Below are 21773 nucleotides of genomic sequence, written 5' to 3' on the forward strand. Positions count from 1 at the left end.
TTTTAAAATTGTGAATATTTTATACATTTTTATAATTTCTGAAGCAACTGTTAATTTGTGTACATTTTATTAAAATTATGTGATATCATTTCATAACAATTTTAAAACCATTACAGATTTTAAATTAGCGAAAATTGGTAAAGATGTAAATCAATTTTATAATCCGTGAACATTTGATAAAAAGTTCATCGAATTTGGAAAAAATCCCACAAACTTAAAAAGTTTCATCGAATTTGAAAAACATTAATCAATTTGGGAAAAGTTCATTGATTTTTTTTAAAAAAAATATCGATTCTTAGAAAAAATTCACCAAAAATGAAAAAAGTTCGTTGATTTTCAAAAAAAGTTCATCGAATTAGAAAACAAGTGCATCAAATTTGATCTTTTATTATAATTGAAAAGGTTCATCAATTTTGAAAAAACATCGACTTATAATTTTTTACTAATTTAAGAAAATAAAAAGATAACACCAAAAAAAAGAGAAAACATAGGGGCTTTTGCTATACATAGAAATGTAATAAAACAAGTAGCTATACACAAGCGTGAGGATGGCATAGTGGTTAGTGTTGTTCACTCGCAATATAGGATTTACCGTTGAATAGGAGGACTCCAGGCGTCTGGAAGACCGAGCATAGAAGCAGGCACACGGAATTAGGTCCGCTATGCCCAACCCAGACTTATAATTTAGCAGAAGATTCAAGACAATGATGATAGAGATTATATAGATATCAAGGCAACGACACCACAACCCAACCCATTTTAGTTGGCAAAGCCTAGTTTACACCCGTAGTTCTTTTCGCACGATGTATGTTCGTTCCCTGCAGTTTTTTACGTTTTACCATCTGATGCTTTTTTGTTATTTTTTTGTTCTTTCAAGTTTTTTTATTTTCCCCTTATTTTTATTTTATTTAATTTTTATTGAAATACAAAAAATATTGGGACTTTTAAAAATTGTTCATGTTTTAATTGTTTTTCTTCAGATTTTTAATAATAATAATCCTTTTTTCCAAAGTTTGTTCATAAAATAAAAATGACTGATTTTCCAGAAATATTTCATATTTCAAGAAATATATAGATTTATATTTTTTTATTTTTTAAAAAGGGTGAACAATTTTGAAATACACAGTGAAAAATTCTTTAATATAGAATGAACATATTTTGAATACACACTAAACATTTGTGTAGTATATGTTGAACATTTTTATAATATAAAGCGATGAACATTTTTATAAAATACTGAACAATGTTTTTATTTTTTTCATAGGGTTAAAGTTCCAGGCCACAAAATTGTCAAATCCATTTGGACCAAGGGGATTCTAAGAATGTGATTTGTATCGACTATTGAGAAGGTTACATGAATCAGGTTTAATCCTAGTTGCTAGACGCTGGATCTATCAGATCAGTCGTTTCCTTCACTCATATCAATATATACGAATCCTAAACGCTACAAATCATTGTCGTGCAGACCACTCTGACAGTCTTTTTTTTTTGAAACGAGAAAGAAAAATAACTTCTTCTTTTTTTTGAAACGAGACTCTCTGACAGTCTGACTGGGAACATACCATATACGGTGGGCTGGCGGCATCGGTTGGTTGTGATATGGGAGCATTTTTTTTTTAGGGGTTGCTATGGAAGCATATGTCTCGCGTGTAGGCGTGTAGCGGTACATACGTAGAGTTCCCCTCTGCCCATTACACTTCTATAACTTTTTTCATTCTTTGGCACTGTGAATACATACATAAACTCCTAGTAAAACAGTCGCACCTTGACAGTATTGTGCTAGGAAGAGTAGTTCGTGGACTGAACATGCCCAGTCATGCCGGGGGCGTGAGTTTGGTCAGGCGTGGACGCGGCGGTCGGCCTTGTGGTCTGACTCGTCGTGGGCGCAATGGCAAATGAACGGCTGTTCGCTGCCGTCCGGTCACTTGTGGACGAGCGTCCGCCGGCGCCGGAACTCCCAGTCTGTTAGACTGTATTTACATATAGCTTCTGTATATGTCTTGTATATTGTATCGTACACTTTGGTGTACCCCTTATATATATGAGATAGCCACACCCTTAACGGGTGTCGTGCAGTTTTCCAAAACCCTAAGTCTTACATGGTATCAACCCTAACCGGTCCTATGTCTTCCGCTGCTGCTGCCGCCGCCGCCTCCGCCACCGCGATCGCGCCCAACTCCGTCGCCGCCGTCGCGCCGGCTTCTGTCACGGCGCCTGCGTCGCCGTTCCTCTCCTCGCGTCCCCTGGTTTCGGTCTACACCGGCCAATCTTCGATGGTAGGCGCCTCCTCGGATCAGCCACCGCCGTCGTCACCGGCCGCGCCTCCGCCGGCCCCGGGGATCCTTCGTACACCGGTCCGTGGATGGGATCGGCCACCTACGGCCCCCACGGGGCTGCTCCACTGCCGCCCGCAGGCCCCTACGGGGCGGCGCCCGTTCCCGCTGGATCGGCAGCCTACGGCCCGTACAGGGCTGCTCCACTCCCGCCCGCAGGCCCCTACGGGGCGGCGCCCGTCCCTGCTGGATCGGCGGCCTATGGCCCCTACGGGGCCGCTACTTCATCAACGGGCCACTACGGGGCGCCGCCCTACGCGCCCGCCGCAGCTGCGTCTCCTGCCGCTGTTGCAGCGGCGCCCTACGCGCCCTACACGCCTTCACCTGTCGCCGCGAACGCTGGGTCGGACAGGGCCCCGCCGCCGCCATTGCCCTACGGCGGCTACTACCCTCCGGCCATGGCTGCATCTGGTGGATCATCTCACATGACCTACTACACGGCGCCTCCTCCTGCTGATCATGCTGTGGCCAGCACGCCGTTTTACTTCGCGCATCTGATCCCAGTGAAGCTGACGACGGACAATTATCTGTCATGGCGTGCACAGGTGCTGCCACTTCTCCGCAGTCGCTATCTGGAGGGCTACGTCGACGGTTCCTTGCCGTGTCCTCCACCACATCACCCGGCATACCATGCGTGGGTGGCTCAGGATCAGGCCATACTTTCGGCGATCCAGTCGTCGCTCACCGAGGCGGTGTCCTCCTTGGTTCTCTTCACTGCCACGTCCCAGGAGGCGTGGTCTGCCCTTCACACTAGCTTTGCATCTCAGCAGCAGGCTCGTGCTCACACTCTTCGTACGGAACTGGGAGAGACCAAGCTTCTTGACCTCAGCATTACCGACTACTTCGGCAAGATGACGCGTCTCGCAGACACTCTGGCCTCCATTGGTCAACCGCTTCGCAAAGAGGACTTCACCACCTCCATTGGAACAGCGCATCAAGTCTCGCCGTACCAATCCGAGTTTCATGGCTGCCAACGCTGCCACTCGTGGAAAAGGGAAGCCCTTCAAGTCAACTGCAGCGGGCAAAACAGCACCATTGACTTTGCAGGCTCCGCGGTCGCCTGCCGCAGCCCCTTTCCCCACGACCGGGGGTGGTCATTCGTGTGCCTCCTACCCTTCTTGTGGCGTTCAGCTCCCTTGTCAACTGTGCAACATCCCAGGTCATGTTGCTTCCCGCTGTCATCGCCGCTTCAAGCAGGACTTCCTCGGCGTCGGCAACAATGGCAAAGGCAACGAGAAACAAGCTGCCTTGGCCACTCATGAGCCTGCTCGTCAAGCAGGCCACACTACATCATATCCCATTGATCCAACATGGTATATGGACACGGGCGCTACGAATCATTTGACGGGCGAGATGGGCAAACTCTCAGTTCAGGAGCCATACCGTGGTAATGATCAGGTTCACACCGCCAGTGGAGCAGGTATGCACATATCACATGTTGGTCAGGCCTCTCTTTTAACTCATAAACAGAAATCTCTCCATCTTCGTAATGTCCTTAGAGTTCCTTCTGCTACTCGTAGCCTATTGTCTGTTCCTCAGCTTACTCGTGATAACAATGTTTTCACTGAGTTTCATCCTTTTTATTTTTTTATCAAGGATCGGGCCACGAGGGACGTTCTGCTTAGAGGTCGCCTGCGCGATGGCTTATATGCACTTGATCTGCCTTCTGCCCCTCGAGCACTCACTGGTGTCCGTGTGTCGCCTACTCATTGGCATGCACGGCTCGGCCATCCTGCCACTCCCATAGTCCGTAGTGTTCTTCATCGTCATAGTCTTCCCGTTGTGTCCAATAAAGATGTTGCCACAGTCTGTGATGCCTGTCAACAAGGCAAGAGTCATCAGCTTTCGTTTTCTAATTCGAGTCGTGTCGTCAAAACTCCACTTGAGCTTATTTATTCTGATGTATGGGGGCATGCCCAAACTTCTGTGAGCGGTCATAATTATTATGTCAGTTTTATTGATGCTTATAGTCGGTTCACTTGGCTTTATCTTATCAACCGTAAATCCGATGTGTTTGATGTGTTCCTGCAATTTCAAGCTCATGTTGAGCGTCTTCTTAAGCATAAGATTATTCATGTTCAGTCAGATTGGGGGGGTGAATATCACAACCTCAATTCCTTTTTTAATAAGCTTGGGATTTCGCATCGCGTGTCTTGTCCTCATACACATCAGCAGAATGGCACGGCTGAACGTAAGCATCGTCACATTGTCGAAACCGGTCTCACCTTACTTGCTCATGCATCAGCACCTTTTCGTTTTTGGAGTGATGCTTTTTCTACTGCCTGTTTTCTTATAAATAGGCTTCCTACACGTCTCCTTGGGATGAAAACACCACTTGAACTATTGCTTAATGAGGTTCCAGATTATACTTTTCTCAAAGTTTTTGGTTGTGCATGCTGGCCTCATCTTCGTCCTTATAATAAGCGCAAGCTCGAGTTTCGGTCCAAACTTTGTGTATTTCTTGGGTATAGCTCTCTTCACAAAGGGTACAAGTGTCTTCATATTCCATCCAACCGTGTCTACATCTCGCGTGATGTTGTGTTTGACGAGAGTGTATTCCCGTTCTCGTCTTTATCCATAACTCCCACACCTCCAGTCTCCTCCTTGCAATCCACCCCTCCACTGCCTGCTCGATTTGTTGATATTGCATATTCTCCTGCGTTGTTGCCTAATCATGCTGCAGGAACGGGTCGTGGAGTTCGCCTGGAGTTGCTGGAGGAGCCGGAGCCATCAACTGCACCCGACGTGGCGAATGGCCTTGTGCATGCGCCATGCATGCCTGGACTGGGCGCCTCAGCGTCGGCTCCGTCCGTGCCGGCCTCTTCTGAGGCTGGGTCGGTTTTGCCTGGGTCGGCCTTGCCCGGGCTGGTCTCCCCTGCGCCGGCCTCCCCCGAGCCGGTGATTCCATCCAGGCCGGCCTCCCCCGAGCTGGTGCTCCCATCTGGGCCGGCCTCTCCTGAGCCGGCGAGCTCGCCTGGGCTGGGCTGCCGCGCCTCAGTTGGCCTTGAGCCGACTGACTCGCCCATCCAGTCGAGTCTGTCGCCCGGGTCGGCCTCGCCTGGGTCGGCCTCGTCCTCGCCTGTTGTCACTGCATCGTCACCGGCTGTGTCAGATACTTCTTCATCGCCGGGGCCGTTGCCACTGGTTGCACCACCTACGGCCGTTCCTCTTCGACCACACACTCGCAGTCGATCCGGTATTGTGTGTCCCAAGCAACGCAAAGATGGGACGGTCGCCTGGCTTGTGGCATGTGTTGCTCATGTCAAGGAAGACCCTTCGGCTGAACCGCGTCACTTCCAGGTTGCTCTCGGGATTCCTCATTGGCGTCAAGCTATGGAGCAAGAGTATCAGGCATTGTTGACAAATGGTACTTGGCAGCTTGTTCCTCCGGTCTCTGGTGTCAATGTCATTGATTCCAAGTGGGTCTTCAAGGTTAAGAAGCATGCTGATGGTTCTATTAAACGCTATAAGGCACAATTAATGGCGAAAGGGTTCAAGCAAAGGTATGGTCTTGACTATGAGGATACGTTCAGTCCGGTGATCAAACCAACAACTATTCGACTTCTGTTGTCCTTGGCTGTTACTCGGGGCTGGTTTCTTCATCAGCTGGATGTTCAGAATGCCTTTCTTCATGGTGTTCTGGATGAGGAGGTTTATATGCGTCAGCCCCCTGGTTTTGTTGATCCTGCTCGTCCTCATCATCTGTGTCGCCTGGTCAAGGCGCTCTATGGGTTGAAGCAGGCTCCTCGTGCTTGGCATGCCAGATTGGGCTCTGTTCTTCGGTCACTTGGTTTTGTTCCCTCTACTCCTGACACCTCGCTCTTCCTTCTGCATCGACCTCAGGTGACGATGTATCTTCTAGTATATGTTGATGACATTATCCTCATTAGCTCCTCGGATGCTACTGCTGACCGTCTGATATCTTCCTTGAGTGGAGATTTTGCGGTAAAGGATTTAGGAACGTTGCATTACTTCCTTGGGCTGGAAGTTTCACGTTCTTCTGCTGGCTTGACACTCACACATCATAAGTATTCGATGGACCTGTTGCGACGGGCAGGTATGCTTAAATGCAAACATGTCATGACTCCTATGTCTGCTACTGATCGTCTGTCTGCGTTTGATGGAGATCCTCTCACCTCTGATGACGCCACTGAGTATCGTAGCGTTGTTGGTGGCCTGCAGTACTTAACTATCACTCGGCCAGATATCTCATATGCAGTCAATCGTGTGTGCCAATTTCTTCATGCTCCTCGGACTTCTCATTGGACAACGGTGAAGCGGATTCTTCGTTATGTTTGCTTTACTGCCTCATATGGTTTGCTCCTTCAGCCAGCACCGTCTCCTACGCTTTCTGCTTTTTCAGATGCTGACTGGGCTGGTAATCCAGATGACAGGCGATCCACGGGGGGACATGCTGTCTTCTTTGGTCCTAACTTGATCGCCTGGGCTGCTCGCAAACAAGCTACAATGTCCAGGAGTAGCACTGAAGCAGAATATAAAGCTGTTGCAAATGCTACAACTGAGATCATATGGGTACAGTCCTTATTGAGAGAGTTGGGAGTTCCTCAAACTCAGCCGCCTGTCCTTTGGTGTGATAACATTGGAGCTACATATCTCTCATCTAATCCAGTGTTTCATGCTCGGACAAAGCACATAGAAGTTGACTATCATTTTGCACGGGAACGTGTTGCACAGAAGCTACTTCACATCAAGTTCATCTCCTCCAAAGATCAATTTGCTGACATCTTCACGAAGTCTCTTCCACAACCTCAGTTTGTAGGCTGCAGGCGCAATCTTAACATACTTTGTACTTTAGGGCATAGTTAAGATTGAGGGAGGGTGTTAGGCTGTATTTACATATAGCTTCTGTATATGTCTTGTATATTGTATCGTACACCTTGGTGTACCCCTTATATATATGAGATAGCCACATCCTTAACGGGTGTCGTGCAGTTTTCCAAAACCCTAAGTCTTACACAGTCGACAACGTGTAGCTCGATCTGTACCCTCCGTGAGGCGGCGCGTACACTGCCATCGGCCTCTCCGGGGGGAGTTCCGGAAGCGGCGCCTCGAACTGGAGCACGCTCATGGCCTGTCGGATGGACGGCCGGAAGCCGTAGTCCGGGTGGACGCACCAGAGGCCCGTGACCAGCGCGCACTCCATCTCGCGCTCGTCCATGTCGCCGTCCAGCCGCGCGTCCGCCGCGTCGAGGAGCGCATCTCTCCCGTACAGCCCCCAGACCCACTCGACGAGCAGGACCTTGCTCTCCTCCTCCTGCGGGTCGACGGGCCTCCGGCCACAGGCGATCTCCAGGAGGACGACCCCAAAGCTGTAGACGTCGGTCTGCGCGCTAGCCCGGATGGTCACCGCGTACGCCGGGTCCATGTAGCCCTTGGTGCCGGCCAACGTCGTCGTGGTGTGAGCGCCGCTGCTGTGGTTGACGAGGCGCGCGAGCCCGAAGTCTCCCAGCTTGGCGTTGAACGATGAGTCAAGCATCACGTTGCTCGGCTTGATGTCCCTGTGCACCACGCACTGCTCCCACTCCTGGTGCAGGTATGTCAGAGCAGACCCCATGCCAAGTATGATCTGGTACCTGTACATGTCACCAGAAAAATGAGGGTTTGAACCTCCTTTTTTAGAAAAAATCCACAAGACAAATACCAAAAATATACTCTGTGACCTTGAAGTGTAAATAATATCTGTTCACCGAGAATTCATCTTGATTTATTTAATATGTCTAAAGCAGATGGTAAATAAAACCTTTTTTTGTAACTTTAGGTCGACATCTACACAACTGCTCAAAATTCCACATCTCTTAACTTCATGTTGCATCATAAACCAGTAGGTGAGACTTAGAGCACGGTTAATAGAAGAGCCTGCTGCTGGCTCTAAGAATGTGCCATGTCACTTGTAGCTCTTGTAAAAGTTAACTCATATAATAGGTTGGCTGTATGTTAGCTGTTATATGGATTGTATCATTAATTGTTTGCATGTGAAGAAGCACAAGGCACTCACGTGATTGGAAGAGAGGTGGAAACGCCGGCCAAAAGCTCTCACATCGGCTGCATGCGGGCGATTTATTCTAGTTTAGTGTGCTGCAGCTGGGCGCTAGCCGAAGCGCCCGCTTCATTCTCTCTCTCCCTTTCTCACTCCTTCATATAGGATTTTGCTTACATGAAACATCTTGTAGCCTGCTGACTAGGACTTATTATACTTGCTCTTAGAAACAATTGAAAAAATACACTCAAATTCATGGTACCTGGTTGCCCATGTTAGGACTTCCGTGGAATTGTAGAGATGGGCATCGAGGCTGCCGTTCGTCATAAGCTTGTAGACGAGCAAGAGCTCGTCGGCTTTGTGGCACCACCCGACAAGCTGGACAAGGTTGCGATGCCGTAACCGACCGATGATGGTCACTTCTGCGATGTATTCTCTCCTCCCCTGACTCGACGTCTTGGAAACTCTCTTGATGGCCACATGCAGCCCCTGGTCTTGCAAGAACCCTCGATATACTGCCCCGAAGCCACCCTCGCCTAGCTTCTCATCGTCGGAGAATCCCCGAGTGGCCCGCGACAGCTTGTTGTACCTGAATCTCCGAGGCCCCACCCCCTTCTCAAACTCGTTGTCCATGTCTTGGTCAAGAGGGGTCTTTGCACCTCTAGATGCTATACCCTTCCTTTTCAGACAATTGCGGTAGCCGAGCCATGAGGCTATGACGAGCAATACGAAGATACCAGCGGATACTAGCCCGGCAATTAGACCTCTGTTTTTCGTCTTTGAATCTATCAATAAACATATCAAGTTAATAAATTTCATATGGCAAGTCTTTTGCCTTGTTTCAAAAAATAAATAGTCACGTAGTGCATTGTGAACTTACAACAACAACTAAACAATAAAACATTTTGTTACGCTTAATTTTTTTAGCTTTAAATCCAACTACTCCCTCCATTGCAGAATATAAGGTTATCAATTTTCGTGAAAGTCAAACGTATGTATGTTTGACCAAGATTTATAGAATAAAATATCAACATCTACAATACCACATTTATGAATGTATTCCATCCACATGTTTCTTGCGTGTATGATCTCATACCCAAACCTAGTCACGTAAGAGCATCTCAAGCCGTTGTGCCCCCCAGGAGGCGTTTTTTCGGCCTCCTAGGGAGGCCCCGACGCTAACTTTGTCTTTGGGTGCAAAAATTTTCCAACCGTTGTGCCTCCCAGGTTGTGTCTTATTTTTTCTTTTTCACTTTGTCATTACAACAAACATGTTGTGGGCACTGCCGGGCCACGTGAGCTTGAGCTCGTCGGCGACGACCCCAGCCGACCGGGCGACTCCCTCAGCCACGTCTTCGTCTTCCGCCGCCGGCGACGCGCTGCTCGAGCTCGGCGCACCCCCCGGTGCCGCCGCCGACGTTCTCTCCACCCGCGCAGACTGCATCTCGTCACGCACGGCGACGGCTGGCTGCCTCGGCCTCCTCCCGGCTCCACCTTGAGGCGCACCACGCCGGCCGCTCCCGCTACATGCTCTCCGGCTCCACATCACGTCGATGGACTCCTCCTCGTCACGCACTTGGCCAACCCGTCGAGGCTGCTGATGCCCGTGGTGCACCATGCCCGGCCACGCACGGCCGCGTCCGCCTCGCCCTCGTCGTCGCCGCACTCGGACGGCTCCGCCCTGAGCAGCTCCGCGAGGCGGTCGGACCGCAGCCTCGGCTGCGACTGCGTGCCCTGCGCCTGTCCGGCCGGTGTTGGTGAGGTTGCTGGGGCGCGGCGTGGTGTTGGAGCATGGAGTGCAGCGGCACGGCGATGGCGCGACGTGGTGGAAGGAGAGCGGCGGCACGACAAAGAGCGCGACGAAGCGGTTGATCCCGGAGCACTGGTCCGGCGTGAAGATGCCCCACCACTCCTCGCGCGCCCCGCTAGCCCAGGCATGCCCCGCCGGCCGCGACCCGCTCTGCTGCCGGCCACTTCTGCCCGAGCCACAGGAGCTCGGCTGCGAGCTTCTCGGTCGCACCAGCTCCGTGAGCCCCCGCACCAGCTCGTACTTGCGGGAGGCCAACGGGAGCCGGGACGCGACCCAGTTCACGCCAGCTCTTGCTGTAGTCGCTCCGCCCCTGCCACGCTTCGCCGGGCCGTGAACTCGCCGGCCATGCTCCGCCCCGCCCGACCTCGGAGTTGCTCGTGGCCTCCCCAGAGGCCATCGCCCTCGCCCCGTCCACGCCTGGCCACGAGCTCCACTCCGCTTTGTCGAGGGCGGCCAGAACACGCAGGGGGAGCACGTCGAGCAGGCGGGGAGGCAGGCGCGTCGTGGGGAGAGGGAAGGCGAGCACGTGAGGGTGGGACCTGGAGAAAAAGAAGGAGAGAGAGGGGATGGGAGGTTGACTATAGGCCAATTGCATGTAAAGTCTTCTCTCTCCGCCCCCAAGTGACTCCCGGTGGGCTAGGTTTCACCTGCGGTCGCCGGCTGAGTTTTTGGGTTAATCCAGCGAAAAATGAGATGTTGGGGGCGTGACTGGAATGGTTTTTAACCACCGGCGCCAAAAAAGGCCTCTTGGGGGGTGTCTCGGGGGGCCGGCTGGAGATGCTCTAATGTATCATAAAACTATAAGCCACATAAGAGCATCTCCAGCCGCGCCCCTAACAGGCCCCCCAGGCGACTTTTTCGGCGTCGACGCCAAAAAAGCCCCAGTCGCGCCCCCAGGACGACGGAAAGCGCCGGTTCGGCCCTTTTTTCCGCCCGGCGGCCGCAGACCGAACCCGACACGCTGGGGGCGCTTGGGGGCTCCGGCGCAAGGGAAAAGCGCGGCTGGCCCACGCCGTCAGGTGAAAAGTTAAGATTTTCTTCCCCGACTCGCCTCCCACCCCCGCGCTCTCGGCCGCCACTAGCTATATCCCGGCACCGCCCGCCGCCCTTCAGCGGTAGATAGCCGGTAGATAGCCATTCCCTGCCGGAAAAATAGCAGAGGTTCGCCGCGGCAGCCCCTCCGACAGCAGCTGGGCGTTTCCGGCCGCGGAGGGGCAGTTTAGCGGCGGGTGCACGCCCACCGGGTGCAAGGTGTTCGGCGATTTGTCTGCCTCGGCGATGGACTCGGATGACGAGGAAGTGCTCGCCGCGCTGCTGGAGGAGGAAGCCAAGGCCGACGTCCAGGAAGAATAGCATCTCATGGTGCTCGCCGCCCTCGCCCAGCTGCTAGCGAGCAATGAAAAGCTGCGGCGAGGTGGCTCGGCGCCGGGGGGGGGGGTGAAAGCAAAGAACCGACATCATCTCGAAGGCTACTGCATGCTCTACTCCGACTACTTCGCCGATGCTCCACTTCACGGTGACAAAACATTTTGGCGCTGTTATCGGATGAGAAGAAAGCTTTTTCTCGGGATTGTGAATTCCATCCGGGAGTTCGACAACTTCTTCAAATGCAAGATGGATTGCACCGGCAAACTTGGATTCACCTCGATCCAGAAATGCACGACAGCGATGAGGATGCTAGCATACGGAGCTCCCGGTGACTCACATGACGACTATGGGCGCATGGCCGAGTCCACCAGCATAGAGTGTTTCTACAAGTTCTGTCGGGCAGTGGTGGCAGTGTTTGGACCGCAATACTTGAGAACACCCAATGCGGAAGACACTGCTTGGATCCTAGCACAGAATGCAGCAAGAGGATTTCCTGGGATGCTTGGAAGCATCGACTGTATGCATTGGAAATGGAAGAATTTCTCATTTGCTTGGTAGGGGATGTACAAAGGTGCCAAAGGCGGTTGTAGTGTGGTACTTGAGGCGGTGGCCACACAGGACCTCTGGATTTGACACTCCTTCTTTGGTATGCCAGGAACTCACAATGACATCAACGTGCTGCAGTGCTCTCCTGTCTTTGCCAAGCTTGTTGAAGGTCATTCTCCTCCGGTGAACTTCGAGATCAATGGGCGGCACTACAACAAGGGGTACTATCTAACTGATGGCATCTATCCGAGATGGTCGACATTTGTGAAGACCATCAAAAACCCTGTGCCTGGAGGCAAGAAAGCCTGGTTTGCGAAGATTCAGGAGGCTTGCAGGAAGGATGTCGAGCGGGCATTTGGTGTGCTCCAATCTCGATTTGCTGTTGTCCGGTACCCCGCTCAGACCTGGTCGAAAGATCAAATGTGGGAGATCATGACCTGCTGTGTCATCTTGCACAACATGATCATTGAGAGCGAGCAGGAAGAGCCAGTGTTTGACACTGAACCATACCACAGGCAGGGTACTCTTGCCCAAGTTGATCACCAGCCACCGGCAACCTGGACTGCCTACCTCAGTATGCGTCAGGAGATCCGAGACCCACATGTGCATCATCAACTGCAGCAAGATCTGATAGAGCACCTATGGAGGCTCAAGGGCGACGCCGGGCGCGACATGTGATGAAACATGAGTTTTTATTTGTTGAACTATATAATTTGTATTGAACTATTTGTTGTTGTACTATTTTGTTGAAGTATTTCATTTTTCTGTGATGAAATATGTGTTAAAAATATATTTATGTTGATAATTGAACGCCGAGCCACGGCGAACCACGCCGAATATGGGCCTATTCTTGTTCATATGGGTCCTTTTCGTTGAAATGGGGCTTCAAAAGTGGGCCAACATCGGCGCCTAAGGGCGAGCTGGGGGCGACGACTGGGTATAAAACCGCCCCTAGCGCCGAACGAATTGCTGGCTCGCCCCCAGGGCGCGATTTTTATGCGTCCTGGGGGAGCCAACGGCTGAAGATGCTCTAAGAAGATCATCTAATTTGCACTTTAAATCAGTAATACTCTGGAGTATGAAACTACGGAGTTGCACAAAGAAAAAGAGTAACTACCTAACGAAAGTTGTAGTTGAGTACGCGTGTAGGTGCACCTCTTATCTATACCAACTAATTTTGCATCAAAGTTCGTTTCCAAAATACTTTTTTTGTTTCTCCCAAATAAAAAACATTTGGACTTGAAACTTTGTAGGTCAGCATCACATAAATCCTCCCATGTGTAGAAATTGCTTCATATTTTTGACGCAACAGAAATTTCTAAAATAATAAATTTTATTCTAAATTTATAAATCGAGAAATTTATGCTTGCACCCAAAAAAGCTGAAATATTTTCTGCACATGGTAGTACTTGTGTGATAATTGACTCATAAAGTTCTAAGGTAAAATGTTCTAGAGAGAGCATGGATCTTAAAGAACTTGATGGTCCAAATAAGGGGTTCACCTGCACATGTCCTAAAAAACCCACTTTCTTTTTTATGTTTGCTTTCATATGACTCTCACTGTACGCTTATGGTCGCGTTCGAAGCAAAAATCGAAATTTGGTTGTTGTTTGGAAAAATATTATTTTGGAGTTGAACATGAACTGAAAAAATTATAGCTCAAACACAAAATAATGTAAATCTCAATTGATTGAGCAATAAAATTTTACTTTTTTAGTTTCTTTTTGGAAAGGAATTTGATCATTTGTCTCTGTTAACTATAAAAATTATGGTTTTCTATTCGTATTTGCACGGGGTTGATTATTTATTTTTGTTACATGTTATATAATTTTATGTTTGGTATTTGTTATTTGCAAGGCTTTTGATTGTGTATTTTCGTTACCTATACAATTCTATTAATTTGGAGTTATATTTGTTTGTCAAGCATATCACTTACATTTTGTGCAATATTTTTTGTTTCTGCAATTGCACTTTTTATGCAATTACATTTCTGTTTTGTGCTATGATTACACCTTTTATTGTGCAATTGCCCTTATCATTTAGGTAATTGGCAATTTTTGTGCTACAATAATAGAAAAAATAGTAATAGGCTGCCTCAAAAAGAGCAGAACAAAAGCACCAGAGCTAATGCTGTGTACATGGCAAAGAGCAACTCTAGCAGATTCCCTAAATGACGAGCCTTAAAAATGACTTTAAAGCTAGAGCCTTTTTTAAGGTTTCGGAGAGCCGTGTTACTTCAGATTCCCTGAAAACAGCTACCTTTATAATATTTTTCTATTCTATTTCTCTTAATATGTGTGTAAAAGAACTTTATTTCAGCAAATTCACACAAATATGTTTCAAACTTTTATGTTTCCACACCACACAATTTAGCAGCATTTCAAATGCATAATTTTCAAACTTCCAAATGCAAATTCAAACAGAACATACTTAAGGTAATGCATGATACTACATAAAACTAAACATTAGATAAGGGCCAAATGCTTCACAAAAGGATAATTAAACATAGGTAAGTTCCAGATGCGACATAAACATATATTATAAGGCAAAGATGGTGCAGTCTAACGACATAACAAGGCTCGTGGCCGTTATCGTGGTCATTAGAGGTGGAGTGCGAAGATATCTCTATAACGACAACGAAGGAAGACTAGACACCCCTTCTCCAGGCCTCCCACTCGGCCCTAGTGGCAGAAGAATCCATGACCGCCTTGAGAATCCTCTCCTCTTTGGCTACGACCGCCTAGGAGGCCTTAGAAGTGCACGTGGCAGCCTAGAGCATGCTCTCCTCTTCAGCTACGCCCATGGCGTCGACCTAGGTGATCGGAGGTTTCTATGGACGCGTAGATCATTCTCTTCACTCCAGTCTGAGCAATGCCCTAGTCCCCTGGGTTAGTGATATTGTACCAATTAATGGTGTCTTCGGAGTATGTGGTGTTCAACATATTTTCAAACACCCCGCCAGCGTTGCGCGAAGCGGAGGTTGCGCCTGTTGGACGGGGCGCCTGGGAAGGGAGCGGGCGAGGAGGCCCCCTCCAGCGTCGAGAAGCATCGACATGCAAAGCAGACACCCCTACCCGCGATCTCTGTAGAATGACAGAGGGACGCGGTTGCAGTGCGAATGTGAGGAGGCGGGGTACTATGATGGGGGTTGTGGGAGCGGTGGTGGAGCCGAGGGAATGGCGACGGGGCGTGGGGAATAATGGCTGGAGCGCGGGAAGGGGGATGAGGCTGCGGCCGTATGAGAGCGGCGAGGGCGATACGGACAGTGATGAGCGCAAGTGCTCGGGTAGGAATGAAATTTCCCGGCACCAAAAAGTATATAGAGAGCGTTGCATATTCTGTTATTCTCTGTATACTCCCTCCTTTCCGGTTTATAGGGCTTAATTCAAAAATCTCACCAACCAAGGTAGATGGTGAGTGGTGGGATATTTTTGTAGTTTGCAAAAGCACCTAATTAATGCTCTTATTTTTCTCAAAAAATTATGTTTATCAATGCATTAATTGCAATGCATGCATGCATAAAGTACATGCATTGGTCAATTTTCTCTTAATACTTGCATGCAATGATTTAATGCACCTTGGAATCTGAACATGTGATGGGGAACAACCAAATTGAGCCTTATAAAATGAAAAAACCAAAATTTTAAGATAAGCCCTATAAACCGAAAAGAAAGGAGTATAAATTTAGAGGGTTGATTTTAGGATAACTTTAAAAACATGGCAATAGAAGGGACCGTAGAAAAAAAATTATAGTTTGTTTTGTTCCGAAAATACCCAAATGAACCTTGGTCTAGGCGCACCCTAATCGGATTTTGTTTTTAAATATAAAAAGGTCAAACAATTTTGAAACTTCTTTTAATGAATAGTGCCTAGTGTTATACTCTCGCATAAAGTTTCAAGAAGAAATGACTTACATGGTCTTTTATGAAAAAACTAACATTTTTTTACTTTTTAAAATTAAAATGCTATACAGGGTGTGCCTAGCACCATGTTCCAAGAATCCACGTCTGTTTTTGCTCACTCTTCATTATTTTGGCACTTTTCTTATAAGGCTGGCCATAGTGGAGGTAACATCACCAGTAACATGCACTTGGGACTAGCAAACATGCTTATGTGACACACAATTAATGAAGAGAGAGAGTTAGAGTAACATAGGTAGACACCGTATCATGTTAAATGCTATGCTACTTTGTGTCGTGCATGACAATAAATATGATCATCTATGATACTATTTTATGTTAATATGCACCATGGAGGTAGTATCATATACTAGTATCATATGCATGATACGAGTATATGATACTCGCCACTATGATCAGCCTAAGGTGAAGGAGAGGTAAGGGTTTCTGTCAGAGCTGCCCAAATTAACTATCATTTACATATTCTCAGATGATTCCTAAGTCGGTAAAGAAGTTGAACATAGCCTCTTCTTTTTTCCATATAAAAAAAGCTGAACATAGGTAAACACAAGCGAAGGCACCTACCGGACATAGTGGAGTCGAACGACCATAAAAGAATCTTATGCTGCTCGATCAAGTCCGCGATGGACGCCGAGAACCCAACCGCCGCGTCCTGCGGCAGACCGGCTTTCCGCAGATCTACGTTTGCGCTGACCGCGTATGTGATCTGCCCTGGCGAGTCGTCGAACCGCAGAGTGGCCGAGAGCGTGGCCGTTTGAGCGTCGTAGCTCACCTTCGCCGACATGAACCCGTTAAAGATGCCGTCCGGCAGCGCCGTGTATTCCATGGACCTGATGCTGTTGACGTTGACGCCGATGTGGCAGTTGGTGTCGGTGGGGTCCCAGCCGAAGTTCCTGAACGAGTCGAACTCCACGCCGACGGTCGGCGGGAAGTCGGTGTTGGCCGGGTTGTCGCGGTTGTTGTACAGCGCGAGGTACCCGCCCGTCGCGTCCGTGGGCATGCTCGGCGGGTAAGACCCCACGAAGAACGCCATGCCATCACCTCTCTGTAGCGCAAGCAGCGATTGGTAAACGTACGAACGCCATGCATGTCATGAGAAAATGTTCTACTTGCCGCGCTGTTATCGCTGGCGGGCTTGATGGCGAAGGCGAAGTTGGTGGTGAAGCCGGCGACCTTGCCAGCGCTGTCGTCCCAGAGACGCACCGCCTGCCCGTGGGCTACGCGGCCGGTGCTCCACTTCCTCGAGTGGTTGGTCACTCAGGTCGATCCGGTTGAGGGCGGGGGCGGAGTCGTTCATGTACTTGAGGTCGGCGCCGGCGAGGACGCCGGCACCGGAGAAGTTGTAGCTGAAGCTAAGGGAGGTAACATGAGGAAGGCAGCTAGCCATGATGAGTAGGCGCAAGTATGGGAAGCCGGGGAAAAGAAAGCACTTGGCTCTCTTCATCACCATGGCCTATGAAATACGTTATGTGCAAGCTCTTGCTCGTTAACTATATTTGCAGGAAGGTCTACCAACCTGCTGCGCTAGTCCGTTAGTCCTCCTATCATCGTCGTTGATAGTTCAGGTAAAGGTTTTAATTGGTCGATCATAGGGACATTCTTTTCCTCGATCATACGGTCAAAGACTCAAAGACCGGCCTGAATGTCTACATCAAGCTGGCCTCTGCTATGCGTATTATATACCCGTACACGTAGTTGATATTGAATTCCACGCGTCGCCCCAGATTGATCCCTTTCTCGGAAGGAAAATCTTGCACAGGAGGCCAAGAACTCGTACTAGGACTACGTACTACTCTCTCGTCAATTTCATATTAGAAGGATTTTTTATTTTATTTTTCCATTACAACCCAGCTTTGTCAATCAAGTACTGACATCATTCCCTCGTGTGGCTACAAAGTAGAACATGTTCTAAACATACTGCTTTCGAAGACTATTGAACTTTTTTATTCGTATGTCCACCATTACTGATTTCAGAACTAACCTATTTTTAAGCGTTGACAAATTTTGCATGGATATTGAAAGTTTAATGTGCTAGGAAAATGAAGAGATCCCTAAAATGAACAACAACTTGTATATTTATTTCCTGCGCAGCACATATTGTTTCCAGCCTCAAATACAATATCCAATACAGATTCGACAAAAAACATGTACAAAGATCTCGTTGGAACAAATGTGCAAGAAAGTGTTTACAAATCCACAAAAACATGTACATAGAAGACACTGTAAATCATATACACAAAATGGATAGGATGTGAAAGTGCACAAGATTGCCTCATGGTGATCGAACACAGAGGCCATTTCTTTCGGCCATGTAAACTAGCAATAGTGGAGCTCGAGACAGTTGGATCCCATGGTGGCGACTCGGGCAAGGGATCATAATCTGATGACGATGATGGGCTTTGACGACCAACGACTATGGTGGAGGCACAACAGTGGACTCTTGGGATGTCCGACGTGCCGATGGTTTGGCCTAGTTTCATTCCGCACTTCAATCACCCCCCCCCCCCCTCTCCTTAAGGTGAATCTGAATGATCAAACCATGAAGTAAAATAAAATCCTTTTTTACTTTGAGAATGCAGTGAGTGTTGCATTGTGAGATGAAAAAGGGAGTTTTGTGCAAAATCATACCATTATCCAACTGTCCTTCTGGTTGGATCGCATGATCTCACATGAAATGCTGATTCTATACTAGTCTTCCCCACACTATGAACGTGCATATGACTCATGTGTACTCCATCCATTTTTATTTACTCCACATATTAGTTTTGACTGAAGTCAAACTTTATAAAGTTTGTCCAAGTTTGAAGAAAACAATATGAATATTTACAATAACAAATTTATATGATGTGAAAATATATGCAATGATGAATCCAATGGTATTGATTTGGTGGTGCATATGTTAATATATTTTTCTATAAATTTGTTCAAAGTATATAAAGTTTGACTTTAGACAAACCTAATATGTGGAGTAAATAAAAACAGAGGGATTATTAACACAATCTAGCCAAAACATGTTTTTATAACTAATAATATAGTATAAATCCTCATGGGAGCCGTGAGTCATAGGCCATTCACCTTCATAGCATTTATGCACATGTCACCCGAGATTGGCATGCACATAAGCTAGCAGTTCTATATTTTGCATTAAAAGAATCAGTACAAAAAAGATCATCAAACAGCTGCGTCAAAGCAACCTTCTTTTATGACATTTGAATACTTAGAATCGCAGAAATTAAGCATAGATTGAAGCACATGAGGGCACACATGATCCTAATTTCGTCAAAGGATTTAAGATCTAACAGATACACGTGAATATGAATTAGACAGAAGTCCAATTGAGGACTATCGATTAGGGCGCACTAAGCTACTTGTTTGTGCAATCTAGAATCATCTCGGTATATAACTCTTGGGGACAGATGCCTGATCGAATTTTGAAGTGGTGCACGATTACAATTAGTAAGCACTCATTCTGTTTAAAGAAACGTATCATCCATAGTATGTCAATCTTCTTACGGAAAACAAAAGGGATGCATTCACGTTGAAGTAAAGTTTTTCCCTCCACTTTGTCCTCATAGCTAACATGCATAGATAAATACCATGACTTTTGTGTCGGTGCAACAACTTTAGTAATTAGGTAAAACAATTTTCACGTGTTCGCTAATTTTGGTACCTAGTCAACTCTGGATTTCTAATTATCTTCGTTGTGACAATTCAGAAGCTTGAATCCACTTTCTTATTATGGTTTATCCACCAATTGAAGTTAACTAGTGGTTGGGGCCCGCCATTGCAGGCCTCTTGAGAGGAAAATGTGCGTGTATTTCTCCCTCTCAAAGAAAAAACCTCAACTTCATCTCAAAATTAAAAAGATAATTTTCTCACAACACGTGAACATCACATCCATCTCAAAAAGAAAAAGAAAAAGCCTAAAAAACATTCTTAAAATGATAAAGAAAACAAAAGTCTCACTTTCATCTTTCAAAAATAATCTCCAAAAAAATTTCTCAAAAGAAAAAAAGGTCTCAATTTCATCTTCCAAAAAAAATCAAAAAGTTTCTTGCCACGGCCAACCAGCATGCGCCATGTGGCCATGTTGGTTGGCCGCCATTCTCCGGTAGGTTAATGTGTTTGATTGAAAACGTTGTTCATAGACCGGAATAGTATCCATATTAGATTTGAAAGGAATGTTCAAACACAAAAATCTCAATCTCAAGTGTTCGAATGAAACCAAGAATTTGAAATACCAATATTAACCTCGTCTATTAGAATGAAAACAAAAATTCACATAATTTCCTCCAAAAATATAGTACCCAATCGGCGGGCGGCGGGGATGCACGCATCTTATATGGCTAGATGCCCCTTGCGTCAAATAGCAGTAGCACATGCAATAACCTTTCAGTGTTTCCCCTCTAGACTATTTATGTTAACAAATGAATTGTCATTTAGTCATAATAATATTTTGAAACAATCAATCAAGTTTTGTTGTGTACTTTTGGAATAAAAATGGGGTGTGATTTATGACTGCGCGCATGTTGTGCTCAGGCCCCACTCGTGTGTGTGTGTGCTAGTGATATTTAGGATTTTATGAATATGATTGGACAAGTGATCAATAAAAGTTGCTTGGGGATTCATAATGTTTTGCGCCAGTTTCCTATCATAGTTATACCGGTATTCGCATAGGAACTGAAAGCCATGAATGCAAGTGGTGGTGAATGAAAAAGTGACAAATTATTAGTTGGTTTTTGGGCGGAGATGTTGTCATAAGGGTGTCATTGCTGAAAGTTATTATCGTTGGAGGTGATCGGGGTCACAACTTGTAGTATAACCAACCTGTTAATTATTTATCCTTGTGGACTCCTATTAAGATGTGAACTATATTCGCATGTCAATACTCAGTATGTGCTATTACGGTTTCACTCGGTAGTATTTACCCTTGGTGAAGTCATGTGACCGCCGACAGCAAGAGTCTTAGGATGGATGCCTACTAGATTTTTTCATAATTTTTTATGGTTTTATATACTTCTACCATGATAATTTTTTGACAAAGAAAATGGTTTTCTTTTGAGGGTATTGTCATCGTATTTTCCGTTATATTCCAAAATGGTCCTAGTTATATCACCACAATAATGAGTATATACTAATCTACTAGCCATTCGCAGTTAGATAGTAGATTCATCGTAACTGCATTGAATAAGGCATCACATTTTATTAGTTAGAATCCTACTTACTTTTCAGTCTTCTCTTCATACATGTTGATATCGGAAAAGCTAGTCTACGAAGCACGGCAATCTCTTTGATCTATATTTATAACACAAAAGAGGATTACAATTCTTTTGATATTTTGTTCATTTAAAGCGGCATGATGACCGGTCATATATTGTGTGGACGATATCCCTTGAGTATTTTTAATCATCTTGACAGATGTTAGAAGTGATACACACAAATCCAGATTACTTGGAGCAATTTATTTGTTGTTTACTAACAAAAGCAGTATTTGTAAACATGTGGTAATTTTGTCTTCTTTTTGTAGCTATTACTTTGTAAGGATCCTGCATATATGACTTTAACATATGTGTTGTGCAGTTATTGGTTTATTGTAACGACTAACTTGTGCAACGCAATCATATTGTACGGTTCAATAAAATAAACAAGATTAAAATAATTTCCCAAAGAAGAAATGGTAGAGGTGAATGAGCCTATGTAGTCACATCCTCGAATTGTACCTTGCAGTTATTATTTTGCATCCATTATTAATTGCACCCTTCGTCATATTTCTTATTCCTCACACAAAATAACAAGAA

General features: G+C 46.7%; 1 pseudogene; it reads right to left on the reverse strand.

Annotated features, from left to right (window-relative positions):
• Positions 1–1779: 1779 nt before the first annotated feature.
• LOC123116393 (L-type lectin-domain containing receptor kinase IX.1-like) lies at positions 1780–17425 on the reverse strand (annotated as a pseudogene).
• Between the last annotated feature and the right edge of the window lie 4348 nt (positions 17426–21773).

Source organism: Triticum aestivum, chromosome 5B (genome assembly GCF_018294505.1).
Source record: "Triticum aestivum cultivar Chinese Spring chromosome 5B, IWGSC CS RefSeq v2.1, whole genome shotgun sequence".
Lineage (NCBI taxonomy): Eukaryota > Viridiplantae > Streptophyta > Magnoliopsida > Poales > Poaceae > Triticum > Triticum aestivum.